This window comes from Geotrypetes seraphini, chromosome 10 (assembly GCF_902459505.1).
Source record: "Geotrypetes seraphini chromosome 10, aGeoSer1.1, whole genome shotgun sequence".
NCBI lineage: Eukaryota > Metazoa > Chordata > Amphibia > Gymnophiona > Dermophiidae > Geotrypetes > Geotrypetes seraphini.
The window spans coordinates 34,915,629-34,932,456 of record NC_047093.1 but is presented as its reverse complement, the minus strand read 5'-3'; the positions used below and the strand labels follow the sequence as shown (position 1 = coordinate 34,932,456).

The following is a 16,828-nucleotide window of genomic DNA, read 5'->3' as shown; positions in this document are numbered from 1 at the left end:
TTCCAGCCACAGCCAACCTTGCCTGAAGCCTACCCAGAACACTACTGTGTAATTATATCCTGTATCCAGCTTGTCCCATATGTGCCAGTGAAGGGTTGGGAGGGGGAGGGCGGGATGGCGGTGAAGGGACCTATGTTACGAAGCAAAGTCAGAAGTCTAGATCTTCGCAACAGAATTATCACGGGGAGATTTACTGTTTCTCTCCTTTACTAGTCTCTGCTCCACCCCCCACCCTCACATGTAATGGTATGGCTTTTGTACTGCCAGCTGGGTTTTGAAGGTGTGTTGCCATCAGGATTGTAGCAATATTTTCAGGAGCCATAAAAAATATTTTTCACCAATATTCCCTTTATAAAAAAAAAAAAAAAAAAGATTTTCTTTTCGGTCTCTTTCCATCAATCTCAAATGCACCCCTCTAGTCTCTTCCCACTAAAGAGATGCTTTATAACCCAGTTTCAGGAGGGAGAGTTTAGTCCAGACCTGGATTTATGACAACCTATCCTGGTTAGGGTTACCAGAAGTCCAGATTTCCCCGTTCATGCCCTCCTTTTGAAGACATGTCCAGTGGGGTCTGGACGGCTTTTCAAAACCTGGCACATTGTCCGGGTTTTGAAAAGCTTTCTTTCGTGCAGGAGGGCATCCACACATGCGCCGATATGACACGATGATGTCACATGCACGTGTGTGTGATGTCATTGCGTCTCACCCACACATGCGCGAATGTGCTGCCCGACGAGAACAGACAGTGGGTGGTGGGGCTGGGCCAGGATTGGAGGCGGACTTGGGACCGGGATCGCGGGCGGAACCCAGGCGTGATGGGGTAGGGATGGGTGGGTCTAGGGGTTCTGGTTTTTCCAAACGAAAAATCTGGTAACCCTAATCATTATAGGATCTTCAGTAATGATTTCAGTGGGTAGAATCAAGAACTACAAACCCCATAATGCTTTGAGATGTCAGGTCAAAAGCACCTGTATCTCTCTTGGAACTGGCCAGCTCCCAGAGAGGCAGCTGAGACATACCTTCGTGTGGAGGACTCCTATGATTTCCCGAGAGGGAAGGAATTGCCGGCTGCAATCCCGGAAGGGGAAACTTCGATGCTCTTGGCTGCATCGCAGTCTAGCGAGGGAGGTACTCCGAGGAGAAGTGGTGGTGAGTCCAGAGGAGACATGGGCCTAGGTGAAAACCTATGACTTGAATAAGATCAGTCCAGTTTACCCGAACTCAAGCCACTTGTTAAACCCTCAGTGGTTACACTGGATTCTCTTTGGGCAGCAATTGGGCACATGGGAGGTAGTAACTTCATATCATTAACTTTAAATTTATCAACAAAAATCACGCAACTTGAGACTGAAGTTCAGAAACACACCGAAAAGAAAGGAGAAATTGAAAAATCTACCTCTGAGATGAAAAACGTAAGGAAACAGCAAACTATGCATAAAGCTTTGTGTTTAAGAAAAATTGAAAACTTACGGCCTCTTTTACAAAGCCACGCTAGCGGCTTCCGCGCGGCAACAGCCCCGAAGCCCTTTAAATCTCTATGGGCTTCGGAGCCGTTAGCGCAGCGCAGCCACAAGCGCGGCTTTGTAAAAGAGGCCGTTAGAAAATCAAAATAGGAGTCTGAATTTGGGAATATGTTGAATTTTCCGGTGCCTAAATTTATAACTCTGAGGTAGATTTTCAAAAATTTCTTGATTACTGTTTTGAAGGTTCCTGAACCTAATTTTCCTCCATTACAAAAAAATATAGGGGTCATTTAACTAGATTATAACAGGCATGTTATCATTTAGCACGCGCGAATCTTTAGCACATGCTAAGGCCCTCTTTTACTGAGGTGCGCTAACCTATTAACATGCGTTAATTGATTTAGCACGTTCTAAATGCTAACGCGTGCATGTTAGTCTATAGATGCATTAGCGTTTAGTGTGCGCTAATCAGTTAGTGCGCCTTCGTAAAAGGACCCCTCACTTTTTGAAAAGGACATTAAAAGATATGAAGGAAGTTGGAGAAGAACAAGGAGTATCAGCTGTACTGGAATCATCAGATATAGGGGTCCTTTTACAAAGGCGCAGTAGCGGAATACCGCTCGTTAAACCGCCTGCCGCGCTAGTACCTAATGCCTCCGTTGATGAGGCGTTAGGATTTTAGGCTGCCGCGGGGGTTAGCGCGTGATGAAATGTCTGACGCGCTAATCCCCGTAGCGCGCCTTGATAAAAAGAGCCCATAGACTTAGTGAGTTGTGCTACATTATTGATAAAGAGATGGTTTTGAAGTTATATTATCATTTGAAACAAGTCTCCTAATTTAGGAGAAAGGATATATGCTTTTCCAGATGTTTCAAAATGGACCCAAGCCAGGAGGAAAGAATTTCTATTATATCGTGACAAAGTTATCTCTATAGGAGCTCTGTCTCAATTAAGATTCCCCTGCAAATGGGCTGGAGTAAGTCTTAACAGAGATTTCAGCAGTAGGAACCCAAGCACAGTACCGGGTAAAGCTTTGGATTCTTGCCCAAAAATAGCTAAGAAGAAAAAATTAAAAAATTTAAATTGAATCAGGTTGGGCAGACTGGATGGACCATTCGAGTCTTTATCTGCCGTCATCTACTATGTTACAATGTTAAATGCTTTATTCTCTCTCAAGAGAACAGAGATATCTTTTATGGTCCAGCCCAGCTCTCTCTTTCTTTTTATAAGGGAAGGGGATTTCATTCGCAGTCCAGGAAAATGCAGTATAATAATCAAATCTGTAATAATGCTGAATTGAACTGCGCTATTTCTGTTTAAATTGTTTGTATTTTTTTTTCCTTTTCCTGAAGGATTTTTCTTTCTTGCCGCTCTGAATTGAGGACTGTATAAAGAGTGGATTATCTTTCTTCTTTTTAGTGGAAAACTGGCTGTAAAATGACTTTAGTTCTCTTTCAGAGTTTATGCTTGTGATACGTATGGGACATACCTGTAGTCTGAGAGTTTTTTTGTTTGTAACAATGGCTGTTTAAGAAACCATCTGCCATGCAAAAAAAGGATCCTAATACCAAATAACAACTTTCTTTTTTTAAAAGGGGAACTAGAGTTCAGAAAGATAACTTGCACCTGGCAAGACAGGATATGGATGATTCAATCGAGAGAAGGGGGGGGGGAAGACAGGATGTGCATACATGGTTAGTGAACTTGTCTGTGATATGTTCATGATTGAACACATAGACAAAACCGGATCCTGACCATAATAATTTGAGCAAAAAAGTGCCTAACTTGTTTGTGACATGTTCATGATTGAACACGTATGCAAAACCGGATCCTGACCATAATTTGAGCATAAAAAGGACAGGCAGAACTCAGTGGAATCAGGACTTCTCCACTGCTGACAAACCGTGTGATGCTGAGATGAAATGAATGCGCTGCCTCTGATGATCGCTTGTCCTCCGATGTCAGAGTGATGATGCAATATATGGTAACAAATTATTGATTCCTTACTGCATGATTTCATTATTATAAAATTGTATGAATAAACCTATATTATGCTTTCAGTCATCTGTGTATGCTATTAATTTTCCCAGTCAGAGAGCTGGTGAGGGGAAGGGAAAGTGGGATATAGCTTTACCCTAAGAAAAATAGCAATACAATGCTTTGTATGTAATTTTGAAATTTTAATTAAAAAAAAAAATTTCAGATGTTCTGAAAATTGACAATCATGAGAAAATACTTATTTCAGATTTGCAGTTGGTCGAATCAGATATAAACAATAAACTGGACATCATAAATGATTGGCTATACTCAAATAAACTTTCCCTCAATATTGATAAATCCCATGGACTCCTTCTTCCTATCAAATCATCAGAATCATTATTGGGAACAATTTCTATTAAATCAATCCCATTACAAATGGAAACCAAAATAAAACTCTTAGGTATCATCATTGATAGGGATCTCACTTTTCATGACCACATTAGCTCGGTCGTAAAAATCTGCTTTTTTAAACTTCGTATCATCCGGTCACTAATCTCCATCCTAGAAACTGATTCAATTAATATTCTGATTTATTCCCTAGTTATTTCTCACTTAGATTACTGTAATTCTCTTTTTAACAGCCTCCCCCTAAAAGAAATCCGACGTCTACAACTGATACAAAACACTGCAATAAAACTTATTTACAAATTAGGCAAATTCGAACATGTCACCCCTCTTCTAAAAGAGGCTCATTGGCTCCCTATCACTCACCGTATTACTTACAAAATCATCTTACTCTCCTTTAAAGTAAAACTTTCTCACCAACCCTCATTCCTTGATAAACTTCTCATTCCACAATGTTCCCCACGCACTCTTAGATCAACAGATCAAAAACTTCTCTTCATCCCTTCCCTAAAAGATTCTTACTATTCTCGGAAAATAAATTTCGCAGTAACTGCCCCTACGTTATGGAATTCCCTACCACAACACCTCCGCGATGAACAACAGCTAATAAAATTTAAAATCAGCCTAAAGACTTTTCTATTCCGTGATGCATTCAACAGTAATTAGATTAATCATATTTCAATTCTTCTCTTTCGCTTTACTTTTTTTTTTTCTTCTTCTTTCCTCTCTTCTTACTTCTTCTATACTCCAAGCTACCATTTGGCTCAACAAAGCGACCCTATCCATTATGTTCTATCCCAAACCCACTATCTCCCTCTCTTCTCAATTATGTAACTTTTCCCTCCCTTCCCCCCCACCCTCACCTTCAAGTTTGTCCAGTTATTGTCATCTATGTTCACCTCTTTTATTTAAATGTCTATCATTGTATATTTTTGTTTCTCCTATTTTTTAAATTTTATTGTTAACCGGCCAGACATTTGTTTGATGGTCGGTATATTAAAAACTAATAAACTTGGAAACTTGGAAACTTGGTGGGTGGAGAAATGGATATGGCGGAGCAAATGTAGTCTCTTGATGTGTCCACTTGTAGATTTTCTTGAGGATTCACAAGACATTATCGCCACCCATTCCACACCCCTAATAATTCAGTTAATTTTTTTTTTTTTTTTACCTTTCTGGACATTTCTCGAGTTACCCAGATGCGTCAAAAGTCTTTTCTTTCTCTTAAGGCTGTGGTATTGACAAAAGGGCAGCTTTCTTTATAAAATTTATAGACACGTGTCTTTACTGGTGGCAAGTCAAATGCGCGCAAGACAACTGCGCGTGGACAACTGCGCGCAGACAACTGAGCGCAAGACAAGTGAGCGCAAGAAAATTCAGCGCAAGACAATTCAGCGCAAGAAAATTCTTGCTCTCAGTTGTCTTGCACAGATGTCTTGTGCTCACTTGTCTTGCGCTCAGTTGTCTTGCGCTCAGATGTCTTGCGCTCCTTTGTTTTGTGCTCATTTGTCTTGCGCTCAGATATCATGCTCACTTATCTTGCGCTCAGATGTCTTGCGCTCAGATGTTTTGCGCTCAGTTGTCTTGCGCTCAGATGTTTTGCGCTCAGTTGTCTTGCGCTCATTTGTCTTGCGCTCAGATATCATGCTCACTTATCTTGCGCTCAGATGTCTTGCGCTCAGATGTTTTGCGCTCAGTTGTCTTGCGCTCAGATGTCTTGCGCTCACTTGTTTTGTGCTCATTTGTCTTGCGCTCAGATATCATGCTCACTTATCTTGCGCTCAGATGTCTTGCGCTCAGGCATATTGCACTCACTTGTCTTCGTGCATTTGGCCGCTCACATTTGTCTTGTGTGCATTTGACCATGAACCATTTTTACTATGCTAATATTCTACGAAAGAAAATAAACACTTTTGTTCCTATGTTGAAAAGGCAATTTATGGGCACCCAGTTATAAAACTATTCATATATTTGGGGCAATTCTATAACTTGTTATCTAGAAGTACCGGTAGGTACCACAATGGGGTGCACTTAGCACCGGTTCTATAACAGCTTCAGAGCCGTTGTATAATACTAGCATGTCCATTATGACATGTCAATGGCTGCTGTAAGTTGCTGTGCTTAAGTGCACTATGCACAAAGGTGCGCTATGCTTTTTAGCGAACACTAAATATTAGCGCACGCTAAACACACACTAAACACTTACGCTTGCATGTTATCCTATGGATGCGTTAGCATTTGGTGCATGCGTTGATTTAGCGCATGCTAATCACACGCTAAAACGTTTAGCGCACCTTTGTACAAGAGGGCCTAAGTTGCGTGCGGCACATGGGGGAAAATTCTACAAATGGTGCCTTAACTTAGGTGGCAACGGGCTCCCTACCAGCGCCTAAGTTAATAGGGAAACACCTTTTGAAATTGCATATCACTTTAAATTTAAAGCGCCTACTGGTACCTAAAGAAAAAGCGCTGGAATCACGTTTCCAGAGGCGCGATTCTCTATACGGCGCCGTCATGTGATTGATACGCAATCAGTGGTCACTTTTTAGGCGGCCGCTGATATCAGCACCATATAGGGAATCCAGGCCTTGGTTACATATCCATGGCCCACCCATGCTATACCCACATATATCATCTCACTGTAATATGCTAAATTACTATGGTATATACATTATAGAGTATTTATGTGCTTATTATTTGCTATAACAACCCAGTTCTCAGGATACACCCAGCCAGTCAGATTTTCAGGATACCCGCAATGAATATTTATGAGACAGGTTGCCATACAATAGAGACAGCATATGCAAATTTATATCATGCATATATTTTTTTAAAATTTAATTATTTATATTCTGCATATCCTACAATTGTATGCGAATTACAAATTATTCAGGTACTCAAGCATTCTTCCCTATCTGTCCCAGCGGGCTCACACTCTATCTAATGTACCTGGGGCATTAAGGCTCTCTTTTACTAAGTTGCACTAACCGATTAGCGCATGCTAATTGAATTAGTGCGTGATAAACACTAACGCGTGCATGTTAGTCTATGAACACGTTAGCTTTTAGAGTGAGCTAATTCGAATAGCACGCACTAATTGGTAATCGCACCTTAGTAAAAGAGGGAGTAAGTGACTTGACCTGAAAAAACTCCACAAACCTCCGTAACTTAAGCAAATGCTGACCCAACAATTTAATTCTGATGTTTCTTGAGCACTAAAAAGGAGCCCTGAAGCAGCCCTTCGGCGAAACGCCAGCGAGCCATCGTCGGCAGTGGACTGGGGCACAGCAGAGATGGCATGCAGTGCATCTAAAACGTGGGGATAAAGAGTAATTTGAGCAAGATAAGTCTCAGTCACGTTTGTGAGTGTCGTTCATGTTGTTATTGATGGCTTTACAAGTTTGGCTGCTATAACTTTTTTAGTGCTGAAGAAATATCAGAATTAAATTGTTGTGTCAGCATTTAAGAAAACAAGAACATAAGAATCGCCGCTGCTGGGTCAGACCAGTGGTCCATCATGCCAAGCAGTCTGCTCCCACAGTGGGCCTTAGGTCAAAGACCAATACCCTAACTGAGTCTAGCCTTACCTGCGTACGTTCTGTTCCAGTAGGAACTTATCCAACCTTTTTCTTAAATCCTTGGAGGGTGTTTTCCCCTATAACAGCCTCCGGAAGAGCGTTCCAGTTTTCTACCACTCTCTGGGTGAAGAAGAACTTCCTTACATTTGTATGGCATCTATCCCCTTTAAGCTTTAGAGAGTGCCCTCTTGTTCACTCTTTATCTACTAATGTTCCCTCTCGGTCTCCTCTTTTCAAGGGAGAAAAGAGGCCCAGTTTCTCTAATCTCTCAATGTACGGCAACTCCTCCAGCCCCTTAACCATTTTAGTCGCTCTTCATGTACGGCGACTGGTGCTGGACACAGTATTCCACGTGGGGGCGTACCATGGCCCGGTACAGCGGCATGACAACCTTCTCCGATCTGTTCGTGATCCCCTTCTTAATCATTCCTAACATTCTGTTCACCCTTTCCGTCGCTGCCACGCATTGCGCAAATGGCTTCATTGACTTGTCTACCAGTACTCCCAAGTCTCTTTCCTGGGAGGTCTCTCCGAGTACTGCGCCGGACATCCTGTATTCGTGTATAAGATTTGCTTAAGTTACGGAGGTTCTTAGAGGTTTCTCAGGCCGATGAGGTGGTTTCCCTTTCCAGTATGCTTTTTCAGTCTTGTACTTTCAGCATACAGGGATCTGAAGCCTTTTCCTCCTTTTTTCTCTTTGCAGTGATGTTTAATAAGATTTAAATGGTTTTTGATAGTAAAGTAGACATTTTTTCATATTTGGAACATTTTCAAAAAGACTTGAAAGCATCTTAAAAGGGAAGCATTAGTTGTTGATGTTGATCTATTTCTCTCTTATTCCTGCATACTTGTTTGGGGATTAAGTGACTTGCCCAGGGTCACAAGGAGCAGTGCGGAATTTGAACCCACAACCCCAGGGTGCTGGGGGCTGTAGCTCTAACCACTGCACCACACACTCCCATATGCGCGGATGTCCTCCTGTCCAACGTGACTTCGAGGAAACTTTTCAAAGTGCCGGGTTTTGAAAAGCCGTCCAGACTCCCGGACGTTCTCGAAAAGGAGGACATGCCTGAGGAAATCCGCACGTCTGGTAACCCTATTCTTATGTGTGTCAAGGACTGGGTTGATAACCTCTGTTCTAGAACATTCTTTTTTTCCATATTTATCATTTTGAGGTACTTGAATATCTGTACTATATACCATCTTTCCTCTTCTCTCATCCATACATAATTATAGCTGGCTTAATCACGTATAATTTCTGAAACAGGCACTGCTCCATTCTGGTGTCAGGTCAAAAGCGTGCTGGGACAAAGGCGCGCCCAGACAATAGAGCGCAGTGCGGGGGCGCGCGCCATACAAAATTACTGTTTTTAGGGCTCCGACGGGGGGCGTGGGGGGGAATCCCCCCACTTTACTTAATAGAGATTGCGCCGCGTTGTGGGGGCGTTGGGAGGGGGTTTGGAGGGTTGTAACCCCCACATTTTACTGAAAACTTCACTTTTTCCCTGTTTTTAGGGAAAAAGTTACGTTTACAGTAAAATGTGGACGGTTACAACCCCCCAAACCCCCCATAACGCCGGCGCGATCTCTATTAAGTAAACTGGGGGGGCTCCCCAACAAAAACCCCCGTCGGATCCCCTAAAAACTGTAATTTTCTTCGGCGCGCGCCTCCGTCTTGCGCTCAGTTGTCGGCACGCGCCTTTGTCTTTCGCGGGGTTGCCTATGAACCCTTTTCACTAGACCACTTTTGGCTTACCTATATCTTCTTGGAGTCACAGTTTCCAGAACACAATAGTATTATCACTTCATGTTTTCTGCTGCTTATACGTCTTGTTCTGCATCCTAGGAAGCCTAAGATGAACACCACATCAGTCTAGTAAAGTAAGATAAAGGGGAAAGGGAGAGGAGGGAGAAAATTAGCAACAAAAAAGAGCATAACGTATAATATGAGTGGTTATCTGGAAGAAGATGGGATAAGAAAGATTGAAAGGCAGGAGTGGACAGAATGCTGTCGTTGTTTATGCCGTACCCCTGCCTACAAGGAACGATCTTACCCATCAAAGTCTAAAAGCATCAGATGTTTGTGTATATGGGTATATTTTAGTGCGTGGAAGGCAAGGTCTGTCTAACCTAGCCTTGAAGATCCAAGCACAAAGGAATGAAAGAAACAGGCTTTGTCTGGGAGGCGATTGCTCTCATGAATTACAGGGATGGATCTGGCATAGGGAAGGGCATTTTTCACGCCTCATTCCCCGAAGCACAAAAAGCATGGCCAAACCTAAAAAAAAAAAAAAAAAAATCATTTTAATTTCTCGTCACGGCAGACTGTCCTGCTGCTGCTGCTGCTTGCGAAACGCTGGAATGCACGGAAAGACCACGCAGCCAACCCCCCCCCCCCCCAAGCGCATGAGCTGCCGCAGTTCACCCGCTATCTTTACCACTCTCGCTTCCTCTCTTTCCTCTTTGGACTCATGCTCTGCTGACCTCAGTCAGACCTGTGATAGCACGCTAATATTTTTTAAAGTCAAAATCAATAGAGGTAATACAGTATCGTTATAAGCAGGGAGTGAGTTGGGGGGATGAAAAAAAAAAATGTGCTTCGCATCCAGCCTGATGTAGAAGGCAGTTCAAGGAACCTATTACTAGCTGTGTTGCCTCAGGGTAGGTTGGTGGTTACACAGAGGAGTGTAATGTCAGCAGAACACATTGGCAGGTGAGCGGGCCTTTTTTTCTCATGCACATCATTGATGTGGAAGGTATACATTGTTAGCTGTTAGTCTGGGGGGAGGGGGGATATTGCATTGGATGTCTTAGTTTGGATTCCAATCCTGACTCATCGCATTATGGCACATGACAGACAAAGGGCTCAAATTATGAGCTCGGAATTCATTCTTGCAGGAATGTGCTCTCTCTCGGATTTTATATAGGTCGCCCAATTAGTCAATTGGGTGCCAACAACCAATTATTTGCATTAATTGGAGTTAATTGGCCTTCAATTTGGATCTATGCTAGCATATGACTATGTGTTATTCTTTTTTTTTTTTTTATTGAAAAATTTAATGATTTACAATATCAAATGTTACCAAGGAAAAAGGCTCACATACAAAGTTATGCATTATTACAAACACAAAATAATCCTTTTCAAGCCCACAATATTGGGGAGTCATGCTACTTACAACCATATTAAAATAAAGGAAAACAAAGAAATTGGTTTGATTCATATAAATGAATCCTAACCTTTCCCTATTATAAGGAACTCTAACATCCTTTTTTCTCAGCATTGAATCTAAAGAAACAAAAGAGAAAAAGAAAAGATTCACTTCTGTTCTCAAGCTAACCACTATGTGTTATTCTATAATGCTGCGCACCCAAAGTGTTTCGTCTATAACCCAAAAGGGAGGGGCCATGGGAGGGGCAGAAGCAGGTTGGGGCATTCTAATTATTTAGGTGCAATGGGGTAACACGCCTACCCCCCTCCCCTTTTACGAAGCCGCATTAGGCGTTTTTATCGCCATCCGCGGTGGTATTAGCTTTGACGCTCATGGAATTCCTATGAGTATCGGAGCTAATTCCGCCGCGGCCGGTGATTAAAAAAAACCTAATGCGGCTTTGTAAAATGGAGGGATTCATTTGCATCCAGGAGCTAAATGAGGTTTTAGCAGGTGTAAGTCTTCGCACCCAAAGCTGGACACAGGAATCCACCCTAACCCCCTCTTTTACTAAGGTGCGCTATGCTTTTTTTAGCACGTGGTAAATATTAGCATGCGCTAATCACGTGCTAAATGCTATCCCGTGCATGTTATCCTATGGACACAGTGGTTAGCGCGCGTGTTGATTTAGCGCACGCTAAATGCGCGCTAAAACGCTTAGCGCACCTTTGCAAAAGAGGGCCTAAGTGTGGTTCTACAAAGGACACTTAGCCCAGGATACTTTTATAGAATAGTGCATAGTACTGATTTTTCGTGGCTTCTAAATTTCAGTGCCATTTGTAGAATTTATCCCTATGACTTTGGTGGATTCAAAAAAGTGATGTTCTGTGCTAAAAAAAAAAAAAATAGGAAAAGTCGCTTAGAATAGTGGTTCATAAACATGTCCAGAAAACCCCCAGCCAGTCAGTTTTCAAGATATCCTTAATGAATATGCATGAGGCAGATTTGCATATAATAGAGGTGACAGGCATGTCTTTTTAATTTCCTCAGTAATCTCTCATGAAGGATTTTGTCAAAAAGTTTCTGAAAACCCAGATACACTACATCAACTGGCTCACCTTTATCCATCTGTTTATTCACAACTTCAAAAAATTGTAGCAGCTTAGTGAAGCAAATGCATGTTGACTTTGTCCATTAGAACATGATTATCTATGGGGCTCATAATCGAAACTGAAATAGGTCTAAAAACCCGCCCAAGTTGGCACTTGGATGATCTAAAAGTCAGGTCATCCAAGCGCCGATAATCGAAATGGCATTTTAGACGTATCCAAGGACGTTTTAGGCCTTTGAATCCTTCCAGAGCTGAAAGGGGCGTTTTGGGAGGAGTGGTTAGGGTAGGATGTGGGCGGAATGTGGGCTGACCTACAGCTCCTTTTACTAAGGAGCACTATGCTTTTTAGCAAACACTAACCACGCGCTAAACGCTAACGTGTGCATGTTAGTCTACGGACGTGTTAGTGGTTGACATGCGTGTAGATTTAGCGTGCACTAAGCGCGCACTAAAACGTTTAGCGCACCTTAGTAAAACAGGGGGCTAGACTTAGTCATCCTGCAGGGATAACCGAAGGTTTGACGAGACTGCCTAGATGGAACTTATATGTTGTGACTTAGACAATGTAAAGACATGTATAAGTGCCCAAAAGGTATCCAAAGTGACCAGATAACCACTGCATGGACAAAGTTAAAGATCCTCCCCACACACACCACTCCCCCATCCCCGTGTTCACTGACCCCGTCGCACCCCCACAAAGTTCAGGAAACATACATACCTGCCTCCGGAACATCAGCACTTGCTATAAGAAAGCCTAGTAGAGCTGCACAGAGCTGGCTTATGTAGTCTGGGGGGTTGGCTAGTGAACCACAGAGAGGAGGACCCAGGCCCATAAGCCCCTCTAACCACTACATTAATGGTGGAAAATATGAGCCCACCAACCCCCCCAAAACCCTACTGTACTTTGGGTATAGTGGGTTTTGGGGGGCTCACCTTATCCTATAAGGGAGTTCTGGTGAGATATTTATGTGGCACCCTTTTTGTGACATTCACAGCAGTGCCCTTTAAGGTGTCCCACTGCTCTGTTGCCATGTCTGGGTGGCCAGTCTATCACAATGCTGGACACTCCCATGTCCAAAAGGTCTTGTTCTGGGCATTTGGGAGTTGGATGAATTTTTGGTCGAGGATGTCCTATAAAGATAAACATAGTGGTGGTCTGGACGATCGAACGCCTGAACGTATAGATAGACGACTTTTTTTTTTTTTTTAATTATTTTGGACGTACTTTTCGAGAATGGACATTTTGCCGCTGCCGATTTTGGGCGACTAGCACCCTATGTCCAAATCGGACTTAGATGTATCTTTTGATGATGCCCCTCCTTTTGTGCTTTATAATGGTTTCTACCATTTTGCCTAACACTGATATCAAGCTTACTAGTCTGTAGATCACTGCAGACCCCTTTTAAGGATTAGCATTACAAAAGATGTTCCATAATGTCAACTCAAAAGTAAGGACAAATTTTGCTACGCTAACAAATCCTAAGCCTCATTTAAATATGGTCACAAGCACTTATCCTAATCAATTGATATTAGGAAGCTAAAAGGAAGCATGAAAGAAAAACAGAACCATGGACAGCAGCGGCCATAAAGACCCATCTACTGTAGTCTGTCTATTTCTTCTAATGCTGAAGAACCTACCAGATCTCAGCCTCTGGCTTTCTCTAAACTAAACTAAAACTTACCCCCCTCTTTTACAAAGGTGCGCTATGCTTTTTAGCAGCGCTAACGCGTGCATATTATCCTATAGACACATTAGCATTTAGTGCACTTGTTGATTTAGTGTGTGCTTAGCGCACCTTTGTAAAAGAGGGCTTTAGATTTATATACTGGGTTATCAGCCAATTTGGAGCTCAACTCGGTTAACATTAAAGAAAAGAAAAAAGAACTAGACGAGAAAAGAACTAAAGCAGGAGAAGTAGAAGTAGCTAATTTCCAAAGTGCTTGGCGAACAGAATTGTCTTCAAAGCCATTCCTGAATGATAAGAAGGAGCCTAAGCTTCTTAACGAAAGTGGCAAATTATTCCAGAGCTCTGTCAATTTGAAGGAGAAAGAATGACTAAATTGCTTAATAGATTTACTTTTACCCCTAAGAGAGGGAAAGGAGAGTTTTAATTTCTGAGAGCTTCTGGCCAGGTGAGATCTACACACATTCCAGTCCAAAGGGACAAGAGTAGTAAAGAAGCCAAATAAAATCTTAAATGCAAAACAGATGCATTTAAATTGAATTCTCAAGTGAACCGGGAGCCAGTGTAGTTCTCTGAGCAACGGGGACACATGGTGAAACTTACTCTTGCCAAAAATGAGTCTGGCAGCAGTGTTCTGTATCAGCTGGAGTCTCTGCAGACTAGCTTTGGATAAGTCCACGTACATTGAATTGTAGTAGTCCAGACATGCTAGAATGATTGATTGAACCAAGATTCTGCTTTCTGTTTTAGCCTCCTCTTCCTTCACTGGAAGACTATTCCCTGTATTCTGTACACTTTCTGTGAAGAAATACTTATGTGAAAATAAAAACACAGTGAAGAAGTACTCAGGTCAATATTCAGTTGGCAGCAGTCAGTATGTTTTTAAATGCTGTCGTCGGCTAAATTAACTCAGATAGTCAATGCTGGGTCATGTGTGGGCACTGGCATTGAATATCTAGAGTGAACCACTAGTGGACACCAAACCCTATATAGATCCAGTCCGATATTCAGCTGGCACCCAATAAGATACTTATACTGGTTTTGTTTGAATATTGGCCTGGACCTTCATCAGTTTTGTCCATATATCCCGATGCACATCACCTACTTCCTACCCCAAAAGTGGCTCTGAACCCCCTCCAGATCCCCTAAGGTAACTCTGAACCTACTTCCTAATCTTGCCTTCCCACAATGTAGCTCTGATCCTTCCTCCCACCTACCCAGGACCTCTAATCCCCCCTCTTGCCACCTTTCCCCCAAGCCTCAGGGCTACATACAGTCCCTGGTAGCCATTTCAGGGGATAGAAGGGAGTTCAGCGCCACTTCAGGGATCAGGAGGGGGAACGTATTGGCCACTGTGAGAACGGGCTAGTGGGCTTGATGGACCCAGTAAGGCTATTCTTATGTTCTTATGACCAGAGCTGCTTTAGGGGAGTGGGAGGGAGAGTGATGAACTTCGGCCTGACTGACAGCTATGTGGATACTGGCAGTATTCAGTGTCATGGCCCACATAGCTAAGCGACCAGAGTTAGGACTTCTTTTTATATGGTCCTATTTGGTCACTTTCCTATGTGGGCACCGGCCACTGAACATTGCCAGCGCTAGCATAGCTGTTAGTGCCTCTCTAACCCCACCCGTGGAACACCCCCCTCTCTGGCCCACTCCAAAAATGGCTGGTCAGAGTTGATATTTGGTGGCACTGCCCAGTTAATTGCTGCTGAATATCATGAGCCAGCCCACTGAGCATGATTTAAGTGGGTAGAAGCTTCTCCTGCCCACTTAAATTGCTTTGAATTCTGACCAGACTAAGGGCTGCTTTTACAAAGGTGCGTTAGGGCCTTAATGCGCAGAATAGCGCGTGCTAAATGCACGAGAACAGTTTCTAAGTAGGAGCAGTCATTCTTGGGGGGGGGGGGGGTGGAAATATTAATATGTCTATGCCACAGGCTCTGTTTCCTCTTTGCTTGTAATCATAGTATCTCCCTGTGGTGATCAAAGGCATTTTCCCCCCTCAGTTTTAAAGCTTTTAAAATTAAAATATACTGCAAGGAATGCCATTTTGCTCAAAGGCATCTCCTGCTTTCTGTTGCATTCAAATGAGATAAAAATGCCTTTCTATTAAATTTTGACAGTCAACAATATTTTCTCCATCTGTGTATTGTGTAAAATAACTCTGTTTATTTACCCAACAGTCTTCTATTAAGGACGAATTCCGAACGCTGCCTGTTCATTTGCAATCTGGCCAGAGCTGATCTTTGAATAATGGCCATTGAACTCCCCTTTCATTAGATTAAACCACCTCTACCAGCCCAATAAATGTAATTGTTAAAAGAGAAGGAGCCTACAATCCATAAGGCTTTACTTCCGTTTAAATTGTGTGGCTAATATTCCAGTTAAATAAATACATTTTCCTAATTGGATTACTCAGCCTGCAATATAACTGCTGGAGTTCAAGTGCGTCACTAATAAATTGTGTAAACAGCTTAATCATGTTAGCTTCCAGAGAGCTTGGAGGAGTTGGAATTTAAGAATAATAACTAGGCTTTGGCATTTGATGCTTTTTATTTCCGGCATCTGTTGTGGGCTGTTATAGGTAATATAGCATGTTATATAGTCAAGGACTTTGAAACCAGTTCCTGAGCTGTATTACAAGGAATACGTGGCAATGCTCCTCGTGTGGTGATTTGTTGCAGTTTTTTTTTTGATGGGGGAGACATAGGGACTTAACGCGCAGTAAATTGCCACGCGCATTAGCCGCTACCACCTACTTTTAAGCAGGCGGTAATAATTTTGCTAGCACACGCTATAGGGCGTAGTCATTAGGGGTGTGCGCTAAAACCACTAGCGCACCTTTGTAAAAGGAGCCCATAGGGAGTGTACTGCAAAAAGATACTTAGAGGAGAAGTTATGAACTTGGGGATGAATTGAGGTTGCGGGAGGGTGGTGGATGCCTGGAATGCCTTCCTGAGGGAAGTGATGGAGAAAAAACGGTGATGGAATTCAAAAAGGTGTGGGATAAACAGAATCTCTAATTAGAAAACAAATGGTTGAAATCAGTGGCCTCAAACGCGCGGCCCAGGGGCCACATGTGGTCCGCCAGGTACTCCACGGTCTGTACTAGTGCTGCCCGCTCGTTGCAGCGTCCTCCAGCTTACCCCCCCCTCCCCCGGCCTCCCGCTCTTACCTTCAGATAATTACCGCAGCCTGCAGAGAGGATTGCCGGTGCTGTAGCAATCCTTGCAGGCTGCTGTCATCCTCGGCAGCACATTCCCTCTATCGCGATCCTGCCCTGACATCAGAGGAGGGGCAGGACTGTGGCAAAGGGAACATGCTGCGGAGGCCAATGGCAGCCTGCAAGGAACGGCACAGCACCGGTGACACTCAAGGCCCGTGGGGCAAATCCGGCCCGCCTGGTCGTTTTATGCGGCCCGCGGTCCGATGCCCCAGTTTTACCTTGTGG

General features: G+C 43.0%; 1 long non-coding RNA gene across 1 annotated transcript in view; it reads left to right on the top strand.

Moving 5' to 3' along the window:
* The first annotated feature begins 3,361 nt into the window (after positions 1-3,361).
* Positions 3,362-16,828, top strand: part of LOC117368184 — a 36,802-nt gene continuing 23,335 nt past the window's right edge. The window contains exon 1 of the long non-coding RNA XR_004540917.1: positions 3,362-3,447. This is a non-coding gene — a long non-coding RNA (uncharacterized LOC117368184). The remainder of the gene's footprint in view (positions 3,448-16,828) is intronic.